Source organism: Prionailurus bengalensis, chromosome A2 (genome assembly GCF_016509475.1).
Source record: "Prionailurus bengalensis isolate Pbe53 chromosome A2, Fcat_Pben_1.1_paternal_pri, whole genome shotgun sequence".
NCBI lineage: Eukaryota > Metazoa > Chordata > Mammalia > Carnivora > Felidae > Prionailurus > Prionailurus bengalensis.
In genome coordinates, this window is record NC_057348.1 from 145,084,975 (window position 1) to 145,107,365 (window position 22,391).

Here is a 22,391-nt window from a genome sequence, read left to right on the forward strand (position 1 = left end):
AAGCCCAGGCATTGACTTCTCTCTAGCTATGAAAGTCCTCAATGGGATCTTTTTCCAATATAAGCTTGTTTCGTCTACATTGAAAATCTGTTTAGTGCAGCCACCTTCATTAATTATTTTAGCTAGAGCTTCTGGATGACTCGTAGCTTCTATGTCAGCACGTGGATGTTATCAAGACAGCTTCTTTCCTTAAACCTCATGAACCAACCTCTGCTAGCTTCCGACTTTTCGTCCGCAGCTTCCTTAAGTCTCTCAGCCTTCATAGAATTGAAGAGAGTTAGGGCCTTGCTCTGGATTGGGCTTTGGCTTAAGGGAATATTGTGGCTGCTTTGATATTCTCTCCAGACCACTGACACTTTCTCCGAATCAACAACAAGGCTCTTTCGCTTTCTATCATTTGTGTGCTCACTGGGGTAGCGCTTTTACTTTCCTTTAAGAACTTTTCCTTTGCAGGGACAAGTTGGCTGACCAGCACAGGAGGACTAGCTTTCCCCTATCTCAGCTTTGGACATGCCTTCCTCACTTCTAGCTTTTGAGTTAAAGGGACAGACATGCCACTCTTCCTTTCACTTGAACACTTAGAGGCCATTGTAGGGTTGTCCACTGGCTTAGTTTCAATATTGTTGTATCTCGGGAAATAGGGAAGCCCAAGGAGAGGGAGAGAGACAGAAGAATAGCCAGTCAGTGGAACAGTCTGAACACATACATCTATCAATTAACTTCACCACCTCATATGGGTGTAGTTCTTGGCGCCCCAAAACAATTACAGTGATAGCATCAAAGATCACTGATCACAGATCACCATTAACAAATATAATAATAATGAAAAGATTCGAAATATTGCAAGAATTACCAAAATGACCCAGAGACACAAGTGAGCAAATGCTACTGGGAAAATGACACTGATAGACTTGGTTGCCACAAAGTTCCACAAGCAGCCACGAGGTTGCCACAAACCTTCAGTCTGAAAAATGCAACGTGTGGCAAGGGCAATAAATCAAAGAGTAAAACAAGGTATACCTTGTACATTAATCTATTTTGAATACCAGGGCCTCCATCCTCTGTTTTTCCAAAACAATTTCTGAAAAGATGGGGAAGGGATATTGGGTTAGAACCATGTACACAAAAGAGGCTATAAAACTAAGGTGAAATGGGGAGCCTGGGTGGCTCAATCGGTTAAGCGTCTGACCTCGGCTCAGGTCATGATCTCGCGGTTCATAAGTTCGAGCCCTACGTTGGGCTCTGTGCTGACAGCTCAGAGCCTGGAGCCTGTTTCGGATTCTGTGTCTCCCTCTCTCTCTACCTTCCGTTCTCTCTCTCTCTCAAAAATAAATAAACATAAAAAAAATGTTAAACTAAGGTGAAGTAATTGGTTAGCTTCTCACTGGTGGATACTCTCACTTCATTTTTTGTTGTATGCACATGGGGGGGGGGTGGATATGACAAAAGTCATTTTTTCCCCAAAAAAGCATAATAACTTATACTTCTGGACATCCATAGATGTTCTCACACATGTTTGAAATGTCATATATAGAAGAATGATCAGTACAACATTATTGTGGTGATATACAAATAGTAAAAGATAGGGAATAATCTAAATATTCATTGGTAGGGGAATGATTTAAATAAATATTGATATATCCATAAAATGGAATAATATGCAGAAGTTAAAAAAGAATGAGGTAGCTCTATACATACTGATATGGAACAATCTTCAAGATAATGTTGAGAGAAGGAAAAGGTGTAGAGCTGTATGTATAATATGTTGTTTATATAGAAAAACAAAGAATACCCCCCCATACATATATGTGCGTGCGTGCATGTGTGCGTGTATGCTTTTATGCAAAGATATTTCTGGCAGAATGCCCAAATAAGAGAATTTCTCCAAGGATAAGCAGGTGCTGAAGGAAAGGGTAGAGAGACTTCCTTTTCACAATATGCTTTTTATATCCCTTGGACTTTGTGCCATGAACCTTTGCTACCTAGTTAAGAACAAACGAACAATCCAGATCTTAAAACCTATCTTATAAGATTGTCCTGAGGATTGAATGATTCATGTATGTAATTTATTGCAGTAATGCCAGCGTATAGTAAATATATAATAAATAATAGCTTTTGTTCTTATTCTTTTCCCTCCAATTCCACAGATACTGTTTGAAGATTCCCAGGGTTAATTTTCTTCACTTAGGCCAATTTGGAGTGTCAATTTAAATGGATCTATGAACCTTTGAAATTGTATACCAAATTTTGTGTAAATATATACAGGTACCAGACTCTCTAGATTGTAGATAGAGGGTCTGAGACTTTCATCAGATTTTTTTAAGTTTATTTTTTGAGAGAGAGAGAGAGAGAGACCGCGTGGGAACAGGGAAAGGGGCAGAGACAGAAGGGGACAGAGGATCCAAAGCTGGCTGTGCTGACAGCAGAGAGCCCAATGTGGGGCTTGAACTTACAAACTGAGAGATCATGTCCTGAACTGAAGTTGGACTTGAGCCGCCCAGGAGCCCCTCCATCCGATTTTCTAAGGAGGGTCTCGTGGCCCAAAAAAGTTAAGACACATTTGTTTAAGCCATTTTGTTACTTCATGTCTCTTTCTACTAGAAGGCTCTGTCAAATAGTTTCCTCTTTGTAACTAGGAAGAGGCTATGGCTGGTATTTTTTACTCATGACTTTGTCTTTTATGTCTCTCTTTTCTAATTATGTCGTGTTTTAGGTAAGTAATTTAAATTCTGTGGATCCCTATCTTAGCTATAAAATGAAATGATTGATTTGGATAAACTCACAGGTAGTCTTCATCCTGAAAATGTTATGATTCTATGTAGGTTTCTTATGTATGGACTTTAAAAATTAGAAGTATTGTCATAAACCAAGAAAATCCCTTATGCTAGGAATAACCCTTAGGTGGAGACTGAAATCTGAAATAAGGGGTGAAATTGGAGGTTTTGTGTTCACATGTGTGAAAACACATGCAAGCCTGATCCCAAGCTGAAATGCCGTGAAGATGCTCTTACGGCTCTGTGAGACAGAGATGACATCTCTGTAGAGCCTCTTCCTTCTTAAGAACTATTCTCTGCTTTATATTATGAGTAAGGGAGAAAAGTAGATATAACCCTGAGAGTTGTAGTTCTGTGCTAATACAAATTGCCTGGGACATTATTGATCATTATCTGTTACTGGCTGATTTTCATAAATTAGAATTATTCCCTCCTAGTTTGACTTTAGCCTGCACACTTTAATTCCGTTGTACTTTTGATTATGACACTGTTACACAACCCAATTACTCAGAATCATTTATCCCACATTTATATGTAGTCAGTTGTATTTACTTTTGTGTATTGCTTCAAAAGGCTTTATAGGGGATGGGATTCTTGACCTACAAGGTAGTCCAGGGTTAGTAAGAGTTTATTCAACAAGCATGGGAGGATACAAGCATTTCAGATAAGAGTATAAAGGTGTCTAGATTCGTGTCTTTGTTCTGCCTCTTACTAGTTGTGATCTCGTCAGTTATTTAGCCTATTCATACTTCAGTTTTTTCAGTTGCCAAGTGGTAATAAAAGCACCCACCTCATAAGTTATTGTAAGGGTTAAATGAGTTAATACATGCCAAAACTGCATAGTATTTGGAGTGTAGAAAGCATTCAATAAATGTAGTCCTTTTTTTCTTAATGCTGTTCTTAAAGGCATGGAGATATGAAGCAAGCACCATGGTTTTGGAGGCTTAAGGAATTAGGTATAATTTATTATTTCTTCAAGACCCAAATCTTCTTTCCCAGTGAAGTCTTCCCAAGTTCTGCAGGCGTTGAGCAGTGTTCCTGCAGCTCTTTGGTTGTTATTGTAATGTCTCTTGCTACTGAACTATTAAGCCTTCCATGGCAGAAGTTGTATACTTTCAACACATATATATTGAATATCTGTATGTATCAGATATTATGGTAGGTGAACAATACAGATGAGGTCCCTGCCTTCTTGAAACTTAAATTCTAGAAGGTGAAAACAAATAAAATAAAGAAGTAATTTCAGATAGTAATAAGTAATTGAAGAAAAGAAAATAAGATAATGGTTTAGAGTGATGGGGCAGGGCCAGATAGGATAATCAGGGAAGGCCTTGAAGAGCTGAGACGTTGGAAAGTAAACTCCTTGCACTGTAACACTTTTTATACCTCAACTCCACCCACTTACAATCTTGATTGTCTTGATTGTGTTCTTGGTCATTTCCTTCAGGTTACCTTAAAATGGTAATTGCTAAATTTAGTTTGTACATAGATTCCATATTTATTGGTGTCCAGCTTTAGCTCTTCTGCTTTTCCTTTCTTTCTCCACAAGAGTGAGCTCTTGGGTTGACTGTTTTTAATCTAGCTAGACATTATTCTTTATCTGTCCATATTTTAATTTGATACACACAGTACTACCATCCCTGACATTCATCTTAGGATTATGCGCTGTTCACTTCTTTGTTATACTCTCTCAGTAAGTAATAAGTTTGAAACAAGCTTCATTGTAAGCACTAGGGATTTGTTAGTTGCCATAATAGATGATCTTTAAATTCTAGTCAATTCAGAGATTTCCTAATATTATTGACAATAAAAACTTTTGCTGGAGAGAATCTAGTGCTTCCAAAGCTAGGTTGTACCTGGTAATTGTCATGCTGTCTTTTTGCCACGTGCTTAGTAGTGGCACAATGATGACTTTCAAATCACTCTTCGTTTGAGAGTTCATCTCTTCTGCTATCTCCCACAATCAGAATATACTTGATAATTCTGGTGACTGCTTTAAGGGGTCTCTGTTGCACTTAGAGAGGTAGGATTCACTTTCTTCAATTGAAAGACCTCATCGGAGGAGTGTGTCAAAGTGTATCCTATAAAGAGACTAAGTTCCTTGGATTCTGCATTGAGGTGTGGAGCAAATAGATAAGGAATTGAATAGAATTGTTGATTTTCAGAATTAAGAGCCAGTTTTCTTCCAAGATTACTTTGCATAGATCCCATAGTGATAATATTTTTCTTTTTTTTTAATTATTTTTTTATAATGTTTTTATTTATTTTTGTGACAGAGAGAGACAGAGCATGAGCAGGGGAGGGGCAGAGAGAGAGAGAGAGGGAGACACAGAATCGGAAGCAGGCTCCAGGCTCTGAGCTGTCAGCACAGAGCCTGATGCGGGGCTCGAACCCACAGACTGTGAGATCATGACCTGAGCCGAAGTCGGACGCTTAACCGACCGAGCCACCCAGGCGCCCCGTGATGATCTTTTTCTGAATGCCCATTCCTTCTATTGTTTTCTAGACAGTATAGGAAAAAAAAAAAAAAAAGAGTAGAAGATCTCAGAATCAGATCTCAACCATTGGATCTCTGGGCTTTCACATTGCAGTGGCCTTGTTTCTCTGTAGGTTTGGAATTCACATAGAAGGGTTACAAGGAATTTTTTCTTTTTCTTCTTCTTCTCAATTACCTTTCTGAATTGGAATTAAAGGAGATTCTTACTATTTTTAGAATAGGCCCCTTTACTGTCTACTAATTATTTCAACAACACTTATAATTCCTAAGTAGACTCTACCTCTAGTCCTAAAGGTTTATCTTTCTGTTCTGTTCACTTTCTCATTTGTGGTTTTTCTGGAAAAGCTCAGGATAACTGTCATCTAAGTAGTGTTTGGGGGTCATTTCATGTTTATATTGGGTCAGTATTCATGTGCAACATTTTAAAGCATTCATCTTGTGTCTGTTGAAAATATTCAATTCCTTTTTCTTTAAATTATAAATAACTAGTTTCAAAATGATGGTGTAACTGGCGCCATAATACTTCAAAAATATTCTGTTGTGTATATTTACCATGAATAGCACAGAATAATGTATAGAATTGTTGAATCACTATATTGTACACCTGAAACTAACATAATACTGTATGTTAACTATACTGGAATTAAAAGTTTTTTTTACAAAGTTTAAATTTCTCAAGATCCTCTAGAGGGCACGGTAAAAAAAAAATTCTGTTTCATAAGACAAAATAAGATACATTATTAGTATATATTATACTATAGATGGTATAGTATAGGTGATGGGTTGAAAATATGAGTCTTCTAATTTCCTTTTTGAAAGCAAACAATTCATCCTTAAATATAAAATATAAATAAATTTTCATTTATTTTACAGTATTATTAAATTATAAAATAGTAATGGTTTTAAATAAAATTTTCAAATTTAGAAAAGTTGAAAAAAGTTTTTTGAATATTATTTTGAAATAAGTCAGTAATATTTTCTTATTATTTGTGTTGGTACATAAGCACAAGGAAATCTTTGGGATTTAAAAAAAAAAACTAGTTTATTGGATGATAATGAAGTTACCAAGATTCATAGCAAGTATAACTGAAGATATACAGTAGGAGCATAATAGAAGTAATGAGCTACAAATTGTCTTTACATTCCCTTAAACATGCCAAGGTCTTTCTTACATTGGAGTCTTTGCAATTACTATTTCTTTCCTTTCGTATAGTAAACTTTCTCTCATTCTTCTGGTGCTAGCTCAAGTGTTATCATCTCAAAAATACTTTCCTTGATTATCCTATCAAAGGTAGTTTCTTCCTTTTATACTTTAGCCTCTTGGTCATTTCCTTGATAGTATTTACCATAAATGTAACTATTTCATCTAGTTGTTTACTTATTTTTTGTCCATCTCCCTTATTAGGAAAAGTCAGTGAGTAAGTGTAGATATGTTGTGCCTATGGGAACATCATAGAGTAAAGCCATCGGGTAGGTCATTGTCCATTTTGAACTGAAGATCAGAGAGATGTTAGATTTTTTTGGAAGTTGCCTGCACATTATTTGTAAATGAAGCCATGGTTATGGGTAAGAGAATGTTTTGAATGAAGAGGAAACAGAGATTAGTATCTTCAAGAACTCCTACATTTAGGGGGCCCAACATGAAAGAATAAAAAAGTTACAGAGGAAACTGAAAAGGAAGATATCTAGGAGATCAAAGAAAAGATGGGTATAATAGTATAATGTCACAAAAGCCAAGGGGAGAGAGTCTTTCAAGGAAAAGGTATTAACAGCATCCAGAGATAAAATAAGCCGAGAAATCTCCATTAGATTTGGCAACAAGGACGTCGTGACCTCAGCACAAATAGTCTTAGTGGGTTGTCAGGAGCCAGACTTTAGCACATTGAGGAGTGAACTGAAAGTAAATTGGGTCTATGGTAAGCTTAGAAAGCCAAGGAGTTTGGCTCTGGAGGTAAGTAAGAGAGTAGTAGCTGAAAGGTAGAAAGTGAGATGATTTATTTATTTTTTGGGATAGGAGAAACCTAAACATATTTTGTGCTGATGAGAAGAAGTCATAGAGGGTGAAAGATCAAAGAAATAGGAATGAAAGGGGATGATTGATAGGGAACAGGCCCTGAGGAGGTGATAGAGAACTTGATCCAGAGCACTGGTTCGAAAGATTAAATTTAGATGGTTTATCAGTCTGTTCAGGTTGCCACAACAAAATACCACAGACTCGGTGGCTTGAACAACACAAATATATTTTCTCATGGTTCTGGGGCCTACAAATCCCAGATCAAGGGGCTGTCAGGGTTGGTTTGTGGTAAAGCCTCTCTTTCTGGTTTATAGACAGCTGCCTTTTCCCTGTGTCCTCACATTGCCTTTCCTTTGTGTGCTGCAGAGAGAGAGTGTTCTCTGGTGTCTTTTCCTCTTCTTATAAGGACAGTGATTCCATGAGATTCACACTCCACCTTTAGTGACCTCATTTAACTCTAATTACTTCCCTAAAGGCTTTATTTCCATCGAATCACAGTGGGAGTTAGGGCTTCAACATATGAATTTGGGGGGATACAATTTAGTCCATAACAGATGGGAAGAGAGAATTCTTTTCCAGTGAGACAGGAGGGAGGTAAGAAAAGACAGATGTGGGTGAGGTTGTCAAGAAGTTGAAAAAAGTGTTCCCCATCTAGTGGTTTTAGTTTTCCCTGTGAAATAGGAATAAAAATAATGTACTGAGAGTGAGGGATAGATGTTATAATTGGACATTTGAGAAGAGTAGAGAACATTTGACAGCTGGTATGGAGATGTGAAGAAAGGGCTGAATAGTGGAACATGGCAGAATTACCAGGTTTCATTGACCTGTGTGCCTGAGTGGTTTTTAGCAGCAGAACAGCCCAGGCATGGGCATAAATGTGTGGTAGCAAGAGTCTTGCATGTCTGAATATGGTCCCTTGTGAGTCTTCATTGCGTAAAACCTTCTCTTGCAACCAGGTATAGGCTCTTGTTAACACTACAAGGTCCGCATTGCTTTAAGAAGATTGAATTCTCTTCTACTTTCTCGGTCACTGCCACGTTTGACAGAAGATTTTGACTAGAGTATCTTTATCTTGTGGAGGATTACGGTTAGAAGCAAAATCAAGGTGATTTGTGGACCTCATGAGTATTTACAGGCAAGCATTTGGAGGCAAGAATTGACTCATAACTTGTAAAATCAGAGCAAATTTGCCTTGGAATCATTTGGAGCAAGTGAATGCAACAGCACAGTTGATCCCCATTATTCTCAGATACTGTATTTGCAAATTTGCCCCCTTGCTAAAATTTATTTGTAACCCCAGAGTCAATACTGTTGGTCCTTTCAGTGGTTATTCATGGACATGTGTAGAGTGGAAAAAACTTTGAGTCACCTGACATGTATGTTCCCAGCTGAAGTCACACAAGGCAGTGCCCTGCCTTCTTGTTTAAGCTCTCATGCTCAGATCCAAGGGTCCTTTTCATGGTCTGCTTAGTGCTGTGGTTTTTCAATTTCGTGCTCTTTCTTGGTAATTTCACTGTTTAAAATGTCCACCAAATGTACTGGTGAAGTGCTATCTAGTGTTCTTAAGCACAAAAAAGGCTGTGATGTGCTTTGTAGAGAAAAAAAAATGTTCGGTTAGTTTCATGCAATCATGAGTTGGAGTGCTGTTGGCTGTGAGTTCAGTGTTAACGAATCAAGAATATATAAGGTTTCTTTTTTTTATTAATCAATTAGTTTATTTGTTAGAGAGAGAGAGAGAAAGTGAGGCAAGGGCAGAGAGAGAGAGAGAGAGGGAGAGGGAGAGAGAATTCTAACCAGGCTCCACACCACCAGCACAGAGCCCAACACGGGGCTCGAACTCATGAACCGTGAGATCATGACCTGAGCTGAAGTAGGATACGTAACCGACTGAGCAACGCAGGTGCCTCTATAAGGTTTCTTTAAACAAAAACACACTCAAAACAGGGTTACCTATTAATCATTTGATGAAAATGTCATGACCATAGGCTCACAGGAGCCTAATCCTGTATTTCCCATAAAAGCAATGCTTCAACATTGGCTGCCTCAGTGTTTGCGGTGACTTTATAAAACAGAAGTACTGCAAATAGTGAGAATCTACTATATTTTATATATTCTTTTCTCCAAACTTTAAAGTACCTTATAGACATTAACTCATTCATCAGTACAACTTCAAAAATTGGCTGCTAGAAAGCGGGTTATTTGTTATATGGAGGATGGCAGTGGGGTTGGGAGGCAATCCACTTAGTAGGTTCTCTCTCTCTCTTTTTTTTAATATTTATATTTGAGACAGAAAGAGAGACAGAGCACAAGTGGGGGAGAGGCAGAGAGACGGAGACAATCTGAAGCAGGCTCCAGGCTCTGAGCTGTCAGCACAGGGCCTGATGCGAGGGCTTGAACCCATCTTGAGCCACAAGATCATGACCTGAGCCGAAGTCGGACGCCACCCAGGCACCCCAATAGGTTTTCTTTAATGACAATTTTAGGACAATTTTTGCTTCTTATTAGGAATCTCTTAAATATTATAATACTCTGTCCTTGGATCTAAAAAGATCTGCTTCCTAATCATGGTCATGTTTGATTGATTTGCTTTGGAACTCATTAGAATATTCCTTATTTGACTTTCATGAGGAAAGGTAAAAAGGCAAAATAATTTGTAAAGCAGTTAGAACTTTTTGGCAGCAAAGTGCCAGGTAGGAAAAATAATCATAGTGGTTATTTTCACAGACATAAAGCAGTAATGATGTAAGTTGTTGAATGTATGGAATTTGCATGTGCTATGTTGGCAATGACTGCCTGTGCGTGTGTGTGTGTGTGTGTGTGTGTGTGTGTGTGTGTGTGTAGAATATGAACTTTCCTCCCTTCAACTCTGTGTCCAGATTGTCTAGATCCAGCTAGTTCTTTTATATACTTTCTTAAATTTGTCCTTTCATTTTCATGTAATTGTAGTCTAGAAATCCAGACTTTAACCGTCTTCAGGGTTGACCTTAAAGTTGTCCTCAATTCTTTCAGCCACATTCTCTCTTGAATGCATCTTCTCTAAGCATATTTTTATCATATGATTCTGCTGAGATATTACTGCCCTACTTAGAAACTTTCTGTGGCTGCTAGTTGTCTATTTTTAAATTACTATAAACCAGTTATCTCTTAATGCTTCACAATTCTCCTATAGCTCTTCTCCCCCACCCCCTTAATTGATGTTATTATGTCATAATTCATTGTTAGAGGGGCCTTAGATGTGAATTCCCTCTTTCTGTAACAAAGAAAGAAGTATTCCTTATCCTAACTAAGAACAGTTTCTCCACTTGTGCCCTGGGTCCCATTCTGTCTTCTTCTCTTCTCAGAGACTTTTTTTTTCTCAATTTACCCATAAGGTTGTCAGATTTGACAACAACAACAACACAAAACACACAGTTAACTTTTAAATTCTGATAACAGCAAATAATTTTTAGTATAAGCATGTGCTGTGCAATACTTAGGACACATTTTTGTTGAAAAATTATTTATTGTTTATTTGAAATTCAAATATAACTGGTATCCTGAATTTTGTCTGGCAACCTTATTTGTCTCTCTTTCCTTTTTTACACTTCTGAACACACACACACACACACACACACACACACACACACACACTCATTTTCATCCTCCCCCTCTGTTGGATCATTTCTTTCAGAGTTCACTCAAGCTCTAGTAACCATCTTGTTAAACAAAAGCACACAGGCATGTGCGTGCACACACAAACACACAACACACACTCATACACACACAAAATCAATCACTTCCTTTGACTTATAATCCTTTAGTTATTTCCACATCTCTCTGCTCTGTTTCACAGCTCAGTTTTTCAAAATACTTGTCTGTTCAAACCGCCTCTCCTACTTAACTTCCTGGTCATTCTTCAATTTTCCCTAATCCTGCTTTCACCCCCTCCCCCCCATCACTCCCCCAAATCACCAGAAACCTCCATGCTGCCTAATCCTAAAAACTGTTCTCAGTGTCATCTTACCAAAGTTCCCAGCAGTATTTGAAATAGCTGATCACTCTTTCCTTTTTGAAATAATCCCTTTTCTTAATTTCAGTGACACCATTTCTCTTTGGATTTTTCTCTTACTTTTCTAGTGACTGCTTTTCAAATTTCAGCTGCTGGCTTTTCTTATTCTACCCTGATGGATCAGGGCTCAGATGTGGCTCCTGTTTGTTTGTTTGCCTTTTCCCCCTCTCTAGGCAATTTTATGCATTCCCATCATTTTATATATTTGTGTGTACATGGAATTTAAATTACAGAAATGGAAGAAATCAGTAACTCTCAATTTTATGCTTCCAACCCAGACTTTCCTCTGAGCTCCAGACTCTATTCAATTGCTATTTCTTTTTTTTTTTTTTAATTTTTTTTTCAACGTTTTTTATTTATTTTTGGGACAGAGAGAGACAGAGCAGGAATGGGGGAGGGGCAGAGAGAGAGGGAGACACAGAATCGGAAACAGGCTCCAGGCTCTGAGCCATCAGTCCAGAGCCCGACACGGGGCTCGAACTCATGGACCGCGAGATCGTGACCTGGCTGAAGTCGGACGCTCAACCGACTGCGCCACCCAGGCGCCCTCAATTGCTATTTCAATCCCACTTGTCTGTCTCATAGACATCTCAAACTTAACTTGACCAAGATTAAGTCTTGATATTCTTCTCATAAGTATTTCCCCTCATTCTTCTCCACTTTAATCAATAGCATCCCTATTTAACCAGTCGGTTGAGCCAGAAACCTGATGGTCATTCTTGATATCTTCCTCAAACTTTACATTCAGTCTGTTCTCAAGTCCTGTTGAATCAACCACCAACATATGTCTCAAATCCATTCACTACCATTCATCTAATCTAAGCCACCATCATCTCTCATATATTTTAATGACCTTTTTTTAATTTTATTTTTTAAAATTTACATCCAAATTAGTTAGCATATAGTGAAACAATGATTTCAGGAGTAGATTCCTTAGTGCCCCTTACCCATTCAGCCCATCCCCCCTCCCACAACCCCTCCAGTAACCCTCAGTTTGTTCTCCATATTTATGAGTCTCCTCTGTTTTGTCCCCCTCCCTGTTTTTATATTATTTTTGTTTCCCTTCCCTTATGTTCATCTGTTTTGTCTCTTAAACCCCTCATATGAGTGAAGTCATATGATTTTTGTCTTTCTCTGACTGAATCATTTCACTTAGCATAATACCCTCCAGTTCTATCCATGTAGTTGCAAATGGCAAGATTTCATTCTTTTTGATTGCCGAGTAATACTCCATTGTGTGTGTGTGTGTGTGTGTGTGTGTGTGTGTGTGTGTGTGTATACACACACAGACACATATACACATACATACCACATTTTCTTTATCCATTCATCCATCGATGGATGTTTGGGCTGTTTCCATACTTTGGCTATTGTTGATAGTGCTGCTATAAACATGGAGGTGCATGTGTCCCTTCGAAACGGCACACCAGTATCCCGTGGATAAATGCCTAGTAGTGCAATTGCTGGGTTGTAGGGTAGTTCTATTTTTAGTTTTTTGAGGAACCTCCATACTGTTTTCCAGAGTGGCTGTACCAGCTTGCATTTCCATATTTTAATGACCTTCTAACTAATCTTTCCACCATGTTTATTCAGTTTCTTATCCTTATAGCAGCCATGGTGATCTTTTGAGAACAAAAATCCTTACCAGCTTCCTATTTTTAAAGATTTTATTTTTAGGGGCGCCTGGGTGGCGCAGTCGGTTAAGCGTCCGACTTCAGCCAGGTCATGATCTCGCGGTCCGTGAGTTCGAGCCCCGCGTCAGGCTCTGGGCTGATGGCTCAGAGCCTGGAGCCTGTTTCCGATTCTGTGTCTCCCTCTCTCTCTGCCCCTCCCCCGTTCATGCTCTGTCTCTCTCTGTCCCAAAAATAAATAAAAAAGGTTGAAAAAAAAAAAAGATTTTATTTTTAGGCAATCTCTACACCCAACATGGGGCTCAAACTCACAGCCCTGAGATCAAGAGCTGAATGCTCCACTGACTGAGCCAGCCAGGCACCCCACTTCCTATTATTATTACAATAAAATTAAAACCTTTCTGTGTCCTGCAAACCCTGCATGATCAGTCCCTGACTACATTTCCAGTTCCATCTCCCACCACTCTCATTGACAGTGTTCTGATCATACAAAGTAAGAATTTGGTAAAAATGCAGTCTTATTCCCAAGCACTTTGAAAATATTTGTCACTGTAAAGTGCAGAATTTAAAAATTTATGAAAATATTGCCAACCAAACCTGAGTATGCATGAGTAGTTATCTGGAAATGATTGAGATATTTAAGACCAAACATCTAATCTCCCCTGCTCCTTGAAATCTCAGAGGCTTCTTGTTTAATTTTCTATGGCTTTAAACAATACCATTGTATTAACTTGCAGTTTGAGAGGTCAGAAGTCCAAAATGGGTCTCAGTGGACTAAAATCGATATGTTAGGCATCTTACTCAGCTATAAAAATGAATGAAATCCTGCCATTGTGACAAAATGGATGGACTAGGGTGTTATACTAAGTGAAATAGACAGAGTAAGACAAATACCATATGATTTGTGGAATCTAAAAAACAAAACAAACAAAACGAAATGAAACAGAAACAGACTCTTAGATACAAGAAATAAACTGTTGGTTACCAGAAGGGGAAAGGGTTTGGGCAGGTGAAATAGGGGAAGCAGATTAAGAGGTACAAACTTCTTACAATAAACAGTTGTAAAATAAGTAAGTCATGGGGATATAATGTATAGTATGTAGGCAATATAGTCAATAACATTGTAATAACTTCACATGGTGATAGATGGTAACTAGACTTATTATGGGATCATTTAGTAATGTATAAAAATATTGAATCACTATGATCTACACCTGAAACTGATAGTGTATGTCAATCATACTTTAATAATTTTTCAGAAGGTATCAGTAGGGCTGTATTCCTTCTGAAGGCTCGAGAGGAGAATCTATCTCCTTACCTTTTCCAGCTTCTAGAAGCAGCCAGCATTCCTTGGCTTGTGGCCCCTTCCCCCATCCTCACAACCAGCAGTGTACATCTTCAAATCTGTCTCTGGTTGCCTCCCTCTTCTACTTGTAAGGACTCTTTTGATTATATTGAGTCCACTTGGATTATTTGAGATAATCTCCCCATCTCAAGGTCAGCTAACTAGCACCCTTAATTCCATCTGCAGCCTTACCTTTGCTGTATATTCACAGGCTCTGGAAATTAGAACATGGACATCTTGGCAGGGAATGGGGAGGCATTGTTCTGTCTATGATACATTTTTTTTTCTTTTTCTTTTTCTCTTTTTATAAGAGCAATACATTCTCGTTCCTGAAAAATTAGAAAACAGACCAGAAATTCAGGAGCTGGTTAGGATCTGATGATTTCTCTCTCTCTTTTTAAAAAACAATTTTTTTAATGTTTATTTATTTTTTGAGAGGTGGGGGGAGGGGCAGAGAGAGAGAGAGGGAGACAGAGGATCCCGAGCAGGATCTGCGCTGACAGCAGAGAGCCCGATGTGGGGCTCGAACTCACAAACCATGAGATCATGACCTGAGATGGTCATATGCCTAACCAACTGAGACACCCAGGTACCCCTCTCTCTTTCTTTTTAAATTGAAGTATAGTTGACATACAATGTTAAGTTCAAGTGTACAACATAATGGCTGGACAATTTTATACGTTATGCAATGTTTACCAAGATAAGTGTTGGTGGTAGTTACCATCTGACTCCATACAAAGTTATTACAATATTATTGACTATATTCCCTATGTTGTACTTTTCATCCCGTGACTTATTTATTTGTAACTGAAAGTTTAGGCTCTGTTGATCTCTTAATGGAAATAGAGATACTTAGTTCATTTTGATTAAGAAGAGATGGTCTCTGAACAGTTAAGGTATTTGAAGCACTAGAAAAACTATTAAAAGTCACAAACAAGAAAACTATCTGCCAAGTAAAATAAGACTTCGGGTAGGTAATTTTTCTAGATCTTTGCTTCTTTATCTCTAAAATAAGGAAATCAAGTTAGCTGATCTTTAACATTACTATCTTTACTAATGTATAAAATTGGTATCTCCATTCTACTAAAAATTAATCAAAAGAGATGAATAGATAACATTACAAGAAAAAATATTGGTAACTACCTGAGGTGATAGATGTTAACTAAACTTACTCTGACAGTCATTTTGTAACCTATACATATGTCAAATCATTGTGTTGTACGCTTTATAATCATACAATATTATATCAATTATATCTCAATGAAACTGAGCGGGGAGCTAAAAAAATGAAATCAAAATAGGTGAAAAGATAATATACAGGGGTTTTGTTTCATGGTGTTTTTAAATCTGGTCAATGCATAGCTTTATTCCAGGATTCAGTCAACTACCACCTTCAGGGTCATGAAAGACAAGGAATAACTGAGGAACTACCATAGATTGGAAGAGACTAAGGGAACATGACAACTAAATGCAGTGTGGGATCCTGGATTGGATCCTGCTACTGAAAAAGGACATTCATGGACGAACTTGTGAAATCCAAATAAAGTCTGTGGTTTAGTTAATAGTATCATACCAGTGTTAATTTCTTACTTTTTATAATTGCCCTGGTTTTACAAGATGTTACATTAGAGGAACTTGGGCGAAGTGTATATGGGAATTCTCTGTACTGTTCTTGCTGATTGTTCTAAGTCTAAAATCATTTCAAAATGAAAAGTTTAAAAAAAGACAACAGTAAGAGAGGAAAAGCAAGCCACAGAGTGGGAAATGTTTGCAAAAGACCTAAAACCAGAATATATAAATAACTCATACAAATCAGTAAGGGAAAGACTGACAACCCAATGGAAAAATAGAAAAAAGATTTGAAAAGCCACTCCACATAAAAAAATATCCAAATGGCCAATAAGTAGATAAAAATGTGTTTGACGGTACACAAAATTTCCAGTTTCTCCACGTTCGAACCCTGTGCTTTGCTGATGGGAATGTAAAATGGTGCAGCTTGTATAGAAAGTGCAATGTGGTTTTTGGTTCCTCAAAATAATAAACAGAAATATAAATATATGTATTTTTAATGTTTATTTATTATTATTTTTTAAATGTTTATTCATTTGTTTTGAGAGAGAGAGGTAGTGCAAGAGGCAGAGGGACAGAGAGAGAGAATCCCAAGCAGGCTCCATACTGTCAGCAGAGAGCCTGACGCAGGGCTTGATCCCACAACCGTGAGATCGTGACCTGAGAAGAGATCAAGAGTTGGATGCTTAACTGACTGGGTCACCCAGGCACTTTTCTTTATTGTTTCTGAGAGAGAGAGAGAGAGAGAGAGAGCAGAGAAGGGGTAGAGAGAGGGGGACAGAGGATCCAAAGCAGGCTCTATGTTGACAGCAGAGAGCCTGATGCAAAGCTTGAAGTCATGAACCACAAGATCATGACCTGAACTGAAGTCAGAGGGTTAACCAACTGAGCCACTCAGGTGCCCCAAACAGAAATTATTATAATATGATCCAACAGTATACCCCCAAAGAACTGAAAGTAGAGGTTTGAACAAGTATTTGCACACCTGTGTTCATAGCAGCACTATTTATAATAGCCAAAATGTGGAGACAACCCAAACGTCCATCAATGGATGGGAAATGGATAAACAAAATGTGGTATATACATACAATGGAATATTATTATTTGGCCCTAAAAAGGAGTGAAAGTCTTACACATGCTATAATATGGATGGACCTTAAAAACATTATACTAAGTGAAGTATACAAAAGGACAAATATTCTGTGATTCTACTTATATGAGACACCTATGATAATCAAATTCAAAGATACAGAAAATAGAATATTGGTTTCTAGGGGCTGGGGGAAGGAGGAAATGGGGAGTTATTATTTAATGGGTATGGGGTAGTGAAAAAGTTCTGGGGATGAATGGTGGTTATGGTTGCATAACAATGTGAATGTGTTTAATGCCATTGAATTGTAGACTTTAAAATGGGTAAAATGACAAATGTTATATATATTTTACCACACATACAAAAACAATGTTACAGGCCAATATTCATAACGGACACAGATTCAGAAATCCTCAACGAAATATTAGCCAATCAAATTCCGTACTACAGTAACAACATACATCGTGATCAAGTGGGAAGTATCCTAGAGATGTAAGGATGGTTCAACATCCACAACTCAGTCACTATAGTACATACACCGTATTAACAAAATGAAGGATAAAAATCTTACGATCATCTCAATAGAGGCAGAAAAAGCATGTGACAAAATTAAACATCCATTCATGATAAAAACTCTCAACAAAGTGGATATAGAGGAATTGTACCTCAACATAATAAAGGCCATAAAAAAAAACAAAACAAAACTGTGCTCAGTGGTGATGATAATGGTGGCTGTGAGATGCAGATTGAAATCACAGTGTGCCACCATTACATAGAATGCCTAAAATGTAAAAAGACCAACAATACTGGCAAGGATATGAAGCAACTGGAACACTATTCGCCTGCTGGTAAGAATGGAAATTAGTATACAAATTTTGGCAACTTGTTTGATGTCATCTACCTAGCTGAACATATGCATACCCTCTTACCCAGCGATTACACTCCTAGATAAATACCTAACCAGAAATATCTTCATATGGGCACCATACAACATCTGCAAGAATGTTCATAGCAACATCATTTTTTATGGCCCTCAAACTGAAAACAACCTTCAACAGGAGAATGCATTCAATAAATTATGAGTATTCATGTGATGGGATACTTTCTGGTAATAAAAATAAATGAACTACTGCTAAATGCGACTAACTTGGGTAACTCTTAGAAACCTTTTGAGCAGAAAATGATGATATTTGATGATCTTTGTATCCGGTACAAAAATAGGCAAAACTGATTGGTGTTGATAGGAATCGGGGTAGGGAGGAGGCTAACGACTGAGAGGGAACATGAGGCAAGGCTGTTGGGTGCTGGTAATGTTCTATTTTCTTATCTAGGTAGTGGCTACATAGGTGTGTTGGCTTTTGAAATTTTATTGAACTGTAACTTTTTGATTTGTGTATTCTTTTGTAGGTTAGTTATGCTTCCATAAAAATTGTATTTAAAAATTAAAAGAATGTAGTTAGAAGTCTGCATTCTACATTTATTTAATGGCATTATGTTTCAGTATTTTACCCTATACCCTTCCCATCCCCCTGTGCCCCATCCCCCTCCAGTCTGTGATAAATTCCTTCTCACTTTTATTCTGGTTGCGTTCAAGTTTGAGCTTGACCTCCCTTTGAGGACAGTTTTAGCTAGAGGTGCTAACTGTGCAGCAAACTGAACTTTGACCTGCCTGGAGCTCTATTCGCTGTGTCAGGGAAATTGAGGATTTACATTCCACATTCCACTCCCAGAATCTAGAGGATTTAACAGGGAGTGGAAAAGGTGGCATGGTGCTGCTTTCGTGTACTGTAGTCTCTGTATTGCTTAATTGTTTATCTGAGAAGCAGTGATTGGATTAGTCAGTGACAGGGAGGTACAGAGTTTTGTTATAGTGATATTTCTATTTATAGTTTTGTCAGTTCTTGGTCATACCTGATTCCCTTTTCTTTCTTTTTACCTTTCAGGTGCTTATCCTGTATTTTATTCAGTTGGAGCTTTACTCTGACCTAGCTATTCTTCAAGTCATTGTTTCATTCAGCACGTATTCATTGGTTGTTTACTATGCGCTGGGTACTTGGAATACAGGAATAAGACACGTAGTCTCTGCCCTCAGATTGCTTGCAGTTCTAATGTGGAAATAGACAAATGATCAGTCTGTCTAGGGGATTACTCAGTAACTCACAGAATTGATTCTTGACCTAGACCAAGAGCTGGAAATGTGTACTGAAAGAAGTTACAGCTAAGCTAAAATTTGAAAGACGTGTGTGTGTGTGTGTGTGTGTGTGTGTGCGCGCGCGCGCGTGTGTGTGCGTGTGTGTGTGTGTGTGTGTTCACAGTGGGGATGTGGGGGAATTCAGAGAGCTGAGGCTTGGGAGGTATGCACAAGTTTAAATTGTTGTGCAGGGTCTTGTGTGTCATGCTAAGGAGTTTGGATTTTATTTTAAAGACAATGGGGAGCTATTGAGGCATTATGAACAAATAAGTGATGTGATCAGATTTTAACATGATTGAGCTGTTGATAATCACATATAAATGAGTCAATTTAACAAATTGAGGTAGGCTGTATTGGGATGGAATTATCTAGGCCCTTGTCAAAGTGTAGTCCCAGCAGTGGCATCATTGGAGAGCTGTTTAAAAAGTACAATCTTGGGGGGCACCTGGGTGGCTCACTCGGTTAAGCATCCAACTTTGACTCAGGTCCTGATTTCGAGATTCATGAGTTCGAGCCCTGCATTGGGCTCTGTGCTGATAGCTCAGAGCCTGGAACTTGCTTTGGATTCTGTGTCTCCCTCTCTCTGTCTGCCTCTCCCCTGCTCACGCTCTGTCTCTCTCTCTCTCTCAAAAAATGAATAAACTTAAAAAAATTTTTTTAAAAAGTACAATCTTGGGACCTAAGTCAGCATTTCAACAAGATCTCCAGGCATATTCAAGTTTATGAAGCACTGATTTAGATAGATGTGATGATGGTCAGGCTTTACACAGCTGGTATGAAGAAGAAAGGGCAGATTGTAAGAGATATTATGGAGTACTTTCTTCTTTCTGTTGGAATACTCTTCTCAATATTCCTTCTTGCCAAATACACTCCAGGTACCCCCTAATCATCCTGTACCTTTCAGCTTAAATGAAACTTCTGACTCCCAATATACATGATTGGCACCCTTGCCATATACTTGCGTAGTCCTGTACTTACCTTGTCATTTTTCATATTTTTGTTGTAACTATTTATTTAATTGCCTGTTTCTCTCTCCTGACAGTAAGCACCATTGAGAGCAGGGGCTGTCTTTTTATGCTGGCTGACACATAATAGGCACCCAGTAACTATTTGTGGTTTGATTGAATGAATTCATCATGTATAGTAGAAGATGGATTTGGGTGTATTGGGGGATATATATATTAGTAATAATAGTAAATTTTAATTTTTTTTTCAACGTTTATTTATTTTTGGGACAGAGAGAGACAGAGCATGAACGGGGGAGGGGCAGAGAGAGAGGGAGACACAGAATCGGAAACAGGCTCCAGGCTCTGAGCCATCAGCCCAGAGCCCAACGCGGGGCTCGAACTCACGGACCGCGAGATCGTGACCTGGCTGAAGTCGGACGCTTAACCGACTGCGCCACCCAGGCGCCCCAGTAAATTTTAAATATCACTGACAAGTTTGAGGCACTGTTCTAAGCGGTGCGTGTGTGTGTGTGTGTGTGTGTGTGTGTGTGTGTGTGTGTGATTTGATCCTCTCAGCAGTGCCATAAAGTAGATACTTTTAATGTCCTCATTTTACAGATGAGAAAACTGAGACACAGGGAGGATAAGTAATTTGTTTAAGGTTGCACAGTAAATGGGAATCAAGATTTAACATTTTTTTAACGTTTGTTTATTTTTGAGAGACAGAGAGAGAGAGACAGAGCACGAGCAGGAGAGGGGCAGAGAGAGATGGAGACACAGAATCCGAAGCAGGCTCCAGGCTCTGAGCTGTCAGCACAGAGCCCAACGCGGGGCTCGAACTCACAAACTGAGAGATCAGGACGTGAGCTGAAGTCAGAGGCTTAACCAACTGAGCCACCCAGGCACCCCAGTGTGAATCAAGATTTAAAACAGACAGTCTGGTACCACTCTGCTATGTCTAGTTTTGGGCAAAATAGCTTCCTGGCACTTTTTATGAATTTCTATGTGTTACTTAATTTTGATAACACTAATGCGAGGAAAGGCATTATTATCCTGTTTTACAGATGCGGAAGCAAGGGCTTAAAAAGTTATATTGCTTATGTAAAGACACACACAGATAGTAAGTGATGGAGCTAGGCTTTAAAGCCAAGCCTGTCTAGCTCCAAAGCCTGTAGTTTTACCAGTAATGATGATGCCTCCATGTGGAGTCTAAAATACCCGTGGGATATGAGTCTCAACGTACTGAGAGGTAGGGTGCCTACCATTTAGGTCGTGGGTAGGGGGAGGATTTAGCAATCCCATCTGCTGTGGTAGCATTAGCATTTCAAGTCTGAAGGGATAAGGGAGATCTGAGGCTAGCAATTCCAGCCAGCCTCATGACTGACCAGATGGAATTTTGAACTCAGGAGGTTAAGAATCTTAGCTTCTACAATAAGCTGTAACTTAGGGGACTAAGGAATAGTTACTGCTTTTTCTTTTCTTCTTTTTTTTAAATTTTTTTAACGTTTATTTATTTTTGAGACAGAGAGAGACAGAGTATGAACAGGGGAGGGTCAGAGAGAGGGAGACACAGAATCTGAAACAGGCTCCAGGCTCTGAATTGTCAGCACAGAGCCCGACGCGGGGCTTGAGCTCACGGACCACGAGATCGTGACCTGAGCCAAAGTCGGCCGCTTAACCGACTGAGCCACCCAGGCGCCCCAGTTATTGCTTTTTCTTATAGCCTCAGAAACAGCTTAGAAATACTGAATGTCAGTACTGGAAGGAACCAGTTTTAACTTTCCACAGTCCACTATTACCCACCTCCCTCATTTTATAATGAGGAAACCGAAGAAGAGAGTAATTAGGTAACTTGCCAACGCACAATAAAACTATTAGACACAGCCAGGAATAGAGGACAGGGTCATGTTCTTGTATTCTTTGCCCCGTGCCTTATGACTTTCTAGGTTCCAGGTTTATCACCTCTTGTTTAAAACTGTTCTGCTGTTGTAGTGACTTCTTCACCACCGCGTGGTTCCGTTTGACTTTGACCCCCTGGAAATATTAACTTGTTTTTCCTTCTGTAGCCAGGCATATACTCACTCTGGCAAGTCGTCTGGCTTTACCTCCATTAACAGTACTGCTATCAAATCACCCCTGGCAGGAGCACAACTGGCACATAAACTTCAAGTTGTTCTTGGAGTGCAGATGAGATTCTTGTGAGCTATTCATACACCTGGTCCATTTTCGTAAAGCTTGAAAGCCATAGGCACAAATGTAGTTTGTCTAACTTTGTTTTTTTTTTT

The 22,391-nt window shown here is 38.7% G+C and overlaps 1 protein-coding gene across 2 annotated transcripts in view; it reads left to right on the plus strand.

Moving 5' to 3' along the window:
* The window catches only part of AHCYL2 (adenosylhomocysteinase like 2), a 170,149-nt gene that overhangs the window by 87,538 nt on the left and 60,220 nt on the right, over positions 1-22,391 (plus strand). The window lies entirely within an intron of this gene.